Consider the following 6,000-nt stretch of genomic DNA (forward strand, 5'->3'; position numbering starts at 1 on the left):
TAATGCTTTTTGACTTTGTCTCTTTCATTCAAAAAATATTTAAGTTAGATTTTTTTACACAATCAACACACACATCTCTGCAACAAATGAACACTTAAAGTTGGTTTCTGGGACTTACCGTTATCGTACAATTACACCAAAAGTAACAGGAGTGCAAACGTTACAACTTACCCCATAGGTAAGGTTTTTCAGAGCGTTTGTTGTAACACCTGCTAGAAAATTTTGTTTAAACTAGGGATGTCAATAGATTAAAATATTTAATCGCGATTAATCGCATGATTTCATGAGTTAACTCGCGATTAATCGCAAATTAATCGCACGTTTTTATCTGTTCTAAATTTACCTAAATGTAACACTTTTTAAGTTTTTAATGCTCTAATCAACATGGATTTGGATAATATATATGCTATATGCAAATGTATGTCTACAACAGCCTGTTTACATTTTCAACGGAACAATCAGCCATAGTTTTATAAATGTTTTTGCCTTTAGAAGACCTTGTTCTTTCTCCATTTCTGTTTGCTGCTGCATCATTTGTGACCTGTGCTGGCAAATTGATGAGCAAATTTTCAAAAATGTGTCATTTATATTTTAACATTCTCTATTAAACAACTTCAAAACAATTGGAACAATTGTTGGAATCTGACAAAGCATGACAGAACTATACCTGTTAACGCAGAGCAAAAACAATATCAATATACATATATGTTTTTCTTTTATTGTTTAATTTTGACATTGAGACAGACCACTTTAAGACTGTAGGATAATGCAAGGGTTTATTATAATGACACAACAGATACTTTTCCTTAACAGTTAACCAAACATTCACTTCAGATATAACAGATTATAAGTCATACCTGCGTAAATTTTTGTCAAAACAGATATTTTTAAACCTAATTTTGTGTTGGATGTCTATATATCAGGGTCACACACTCGCGCGTTTGTGTGCATGCGCTTCAGACGTCTGCACACACTCGCGCGTTTGTGTGCATGCGCTTCAGACGTCTGCGTCAGACATCACTTTTGAGCCTTGTCACTCTTAATAACTCTTTTAACATCAATCAGATCCTGAACTTTATCTCTCTTAGTTATTAACGCGTTTATTTTGACAGCCCTAGTTTAAACACAAATAGTTAGTTTTCAAACTAAAGGTGTACATTTATGTATCTGCCTATAATAGATAGATATTCACATATTCATGACTCAAGAGAATAGGTACAGCCCTTTTGGACCCTGCACCTAGTACGGCAACTTTTTTCCATTTTAAACTAGCAAAGGTAGATTCGGATTTGCCCTAAGGGCACCTGCGCCATGTAGTTCAGACCATGTGCTTAGACTGCTAAAATAGGGCTCAGTGAGTTAAGTCTTTAGACCTTAGAGTTGATTGAAACCCAAAGATCAGGATGAAGTTTTTGCTCTTACACAGGAAAAGTGGCGGAGTATTTTTTCCAGAGTTAATATTTTTTTCCTCCAAAAGAGTTGTTTTTGCTCCGTTTTGAATAAACAAAGTAAAATGTGTTAGTAGAGTGGGAGCAAAATTACAGAGTAACTGTAACAGAGTTAAATGTTTCCCTCCTAATTTCCGTTTATCTGCCATTGCTGTATATAATGTTAAAAGACTAACAATAAAGATTAATGACACGCCTGCATATATTTCTATTGTGAAAATAAATAAACAACATCTCAAAAAATATAATTTAGTAACTAATTTGAATCAAACTAATTAGAAAAACGGACACCTAAAAGTACATAAACATAATAAAAAACTAAAGTAACTGAAACCATCTTTGGGGGAAATATCTGCAATTAGATTTTTAAGTTTGGTTCACGTAGCATTTGCTTACATAGAGTTTGCGGGCTTTATGACCTACACGGCACCCAGCCACCAGAGGGCGATAGAAATATTGCCTTCACTCACCGTGACTCCCTTTGGTAACGGCCATATCGATCACTGCTGGTTAAGAAGACAAGCTGCTTTTCTGCTGGATGGTGAAGTAAGTGAATTTTTTTAATCTTAGTATTAATTTCCAGAATATTCGCCTCTGTTTTGATCTTAGTCATTTTGCCACGTTTTTTAATATTACAGAGATAACTTTCTCACGTGAGAACTAAATTAGTCCATTATTTAACTTACAGGTTATATAAGTTAATTACATGCATAAAAGTTATCTGGAAAGCACATAACTAACATACTGATTACGAATGTTAACTGACACGGGCGAGACTTGTTACTGCCTATGAAATGTTTGAAACTTAACATTTTGGCGGGCGTTTTGAGTTTTACCTCATGTATTTGAATCGGTAAAGAGTTAAGTTCGCGTTAGTCAGTTTGGTTTGCATTATCACTTTCGGACGATAACGTGAGAGGTTTCTCTTGAAACTTAAAGTATGATGTTTAACTTTGTGTTTCTGGTTGCTTCAGAATGCAAACCAACAGCTTTGTCAAAGTAAAGTGAAGTTAAACTGACGAGCGTCTGGAGTTGGGCACCACATGTATTTGACTCGGTAAAGAGTTAAGTTCACGTTAGCCAGATTGATGTGTGCATTAATGTTATCCCTTTTTCGGACAGTAATGTGAGCTGTTTCTTATGGAATGTAAGGTATTATGTTTAACTTTGTGTTTTTGGTTTCTTTCAGGATTCAAACCAACAACGTTGTCAGAGTAAAGTTCAAAGACAGCAAGAAATATATTTTCTCTTCACAACCATTTACATTTTACACATTTTTGGAATGTGGTAAGAGTTAATATTGTTAATACTTTTCCTCTAAGACATTTTTAATAGTAAAACAAGTGTATGATTGTACCTTATGGGGTATAACAAAATAACTTAATATTAACTTGTTAATTTGGCATTGCTGGCCTTTGTCAATTTGGTTTGTCTTTTTTCAGTTGCCAAGAAGTTTGATCTTCCTACAATGAATGTCTTTGATGACATAAAGACAGAGGTTGATGAGGAATAATATCTGCTGACACGACCAGACTTTGGTGTCCTAGAAATCTTCATCCCAGAAAGCACAACAAGCATTTATGGTAAATTGTTTGACATGCTTATCAAGTTTTTTTTAGCAGTGTTCACCAATTCACTGATTTGCATATGCTAATATGTTAGTTGGACTAATTCTCAGCATGCTATCAAAATTGTATGAACAGATAATCTGATTATAGATATGGATTATATTGAAGATTGATTATTTATCTAATACTAAGGGCACGTCAGACTCTGATGGGACCGCAGTGTTGATTAGAAATCCTCCTGAAAAAAATCTAGCCAAGAAACGTCATCTAGTCCAGGTAAGAATCATCAAATTTGCCTCTGAATTACATCTATGCAGAATAACTTAAATATGTAAGGATATTTGAAACTACACTAGTCAACATTTAAAGTGGTTCAAAACCTTAAAACCAACTTTGAACTTTTTTGATCCACCTCAAATGTTGCTGAGGGTATGAAGGAAACACTTTTCAGTTTATATTTTCTCATCCCTGCTCTATTTAATGTAATCCCCTTCCAGATCGAAAATATCCTAAACAGCATCCCTAGAGGCGATAAGGTCATAAAGGAATACGCTCGCACAAAGTCTTTCAGATGGCAAAAGACGTGACATGGTGAAAATCTTGGTAGCACATATAACAAAGGAACATGGGTAGGTTGTTCGTACACTACTTTGTAAATTGATGTTTATGATGTTACGGGTTGTAATTGGTTTCTGTTTGTAGATCTTCCCCTTACTGAAGTTTGAAGGAAGAATATGCAAAGGGTATTATCTCCATATTCCCATGCTTTGCTGAACCCAGGAGCAAGCTTGGTTATGTAAGTACATGTTGCCTCTCAATCTTTGTGATAAAAATGTCCTGTTCTTTCTGTGTTTTTGAAGCTTTGATTGTGTTTACAGTGCACATTATAACACGTGTTCAAGGATTCACGTGTAAAAAAAAAGTGGTATTCTTTCACACATTTTACTTGTCTGTATAGCGCTGTTTTCACTGTCCTCAAAACGGGCTGATGTCTTCATTGTTCTGTGAAGTCCCTGCTTCAGAAATATGTAACGAGTTCTGATTGTGTAGTTTATTCAGTGTGTTTTGATTTGACAGCAGCTTAGCTTAGCAGAGCCGTTTGAGCTTAGCTGGAGACTGACGTATTCCTGTGGGCGGAGTTTAGTCAAAATCTGTTTTATTGATGTCATTAATTCCGGAAGTAGAGGGCTGTAGTTCAAACCGGCCATTCGTGTAGGCTTTGAAAGGTGAATTCTGTTAATGAAAATATATCGCCTGGCAGTGAACTTTGAGCTTTATCATTTTGCAGGTGTTATTTATGCTCCAACAGCAACATTAAACACTAACTAAAATTTAAAATGAGATCAGGAAGAACGTGACCTTAAAAGGAAGATTTACTTTTTATATTGCAGTGTAGATATTTTTTGCATTATAATTGATAAGGCATTCATTTCTTTAGTCATGAAATGTAAAACAAAGGTCTTTGTATTGTTCTATTCACAGGAGCATTATTACAATGCAGAAGATGGAAGTGGATATTTGGCGTGGATAATTAAAACTCAAGCATCAGAGGGACGGATAAAATGCCCACGGCAACCACAAACAGGTGCATGACTTGCAGATTGATTTGCAGATTTTGGACTTCTATTTGGTGAGGCGACCACTGCAAAGTTGTTGGAGAAGTGGTTTACCAACATAAAACCAAAGGTTATTGCACAGACCCGTGGCCTCAAACAGACTTGTAAGGTCCAAGACCTCATCCAAAATGCTGAAGTTGAAGATGGTAACTATTGTGCTATACATACATGTGCTATACAAGTTATGAATTCATGAAAATGGCTTTAGAACCATAGTTTCAATTGTATTTTTTATTGTATTATATTTACAACATATAATCCATGCTTTTGCTATTTAGAGTCCCAAATGAAAACCATTCTAAACTGTAAATCTACAACTCGCACACCAGGCCCCCGCGAAAACCCATCCGAAAGCGCTCTATTTTTACACACTAATATTGTACTTTATATACAAAAAAGTCTTCTTTTGTACTTCTTGAGATAATCTTAAGAACATCTAAGTATACTTGTCTGTACTATTTTGAGACACCATGAATATGAACTGAAATATGCTTAAAATATATATAAAAAAAAATTTATTTAGGTACCGCTTGTAGTAAACTTAAACCCATCTTTCATACAAACAAGTGGTAAATAAATAATTTTTTTAAATATATTTTGGGCACATTTTAGTTTATATTCATGGCGTCTCAATATAGCACAATCATTTTTAAGTTTATTAAGTACAAAATTAATGTGCGAAAAGAGAGCAGTACATTATTGAAGTGTACTTCTTTTTCAGCTGGGTTTTCACAGGGGCCTAGTACGTGAGTTGCGGATTTACACTTTTAAATTGTTTTAATTTGGGACTCTAATAACAAACGCATGGTTTACATATTGTAAATAACGTTTAAAGGGGACATATTATGAAAATCTGACTTTTTCCTTGTTTAAGTGCTATAATTGGGTCCCCAGTGCTTCTATCAACAGAGAAAATGTGAAAAAGATTAACCCAGTAACTTAGTTTTGATAAACCATTCTCTGCAAGTATGTGAAAAAATAGCTCATTGAAATGTGGCTCCCCTTGTGATGTAAGAAGGGGATCTTACTATAATTATACTACCTCTTAATCTGCACTATTCAACCACTGCCATTTAGTGCAGCTCATTTGCATTTAAAAGGATACACCCAAAATCAACACATATTTGCTCACACCTACAAAGTGTTATAATAAATTGTCTATATGGTATTTTGAGCTAAAACTTCACATACATACTCTGGGACAGCAAATATTTATTTCACATCTTAAAGTCTTGTGAAATGTCCCCTTTAACTGTATTTCCTCATTTCAGTATTTGTAGTAGTTTGTTTCTGCTTTGTTTATTGTACCATACAATTTCATGTAATTCTTTATCTCCTCTATTGTATTATCACTATTTATATTATTTT

At 34.4% G+C, this 6,000-nt stretch overlaps 1 long non-coding RNA gene across 5 annotated transcripts; it reads left to right on the top strand.

Moving 5' to 3' along the window:
* The first annotated feature begins 1,512 nt into the window (after positions 1-1,512).
* LOC129450436 (uncharacterized) lies at positions 1,513-5,771 on the top strand. 5 transcript variants are annotated; one of them, XR_012357967.1, is made up of 7 exons: positions 1,513-1,994; positions 2,638-2,735; positions 2,891-3,031; positions 3,209-3,292; positions 3,514-3,645; positions 3,719-3,812; positions 4,499-5,771. It is a non-coding gene; the product is annotated as an uncharacterized lncRNA (long non-coding RNA). The 5 variants fall into 5 exon arrangements; XR_012357965.1 differs by having other exon boundaries at positions 2,638-3,031; XR_012357964.1 differs by lacking the exon at positions 1,513-1,994 and adding an exon at positions 2,375-2,493 and having other exon boundaries at positions 2,638-3,031.
* The last annotated feature ends 229 nt before the right edge of the window (positions 5,772-6,000 follow it).

Source organism: Misgurnus anguillicaudatus, chromosome 16, assembly GCF_027580225.2.
Source record: "Misgurnus anguillicaudatus chromosome 16, ASM2758022v2, whole genome shotgun sequence".
NCBI classification, from domain to species: domain Eukaryota; kingdom Metazoa; phylum Chordata; class Actinopteri; order Cypriniformes; family Cobitidae; genus Misgurnus; species Misgurnus anguillicaudatus.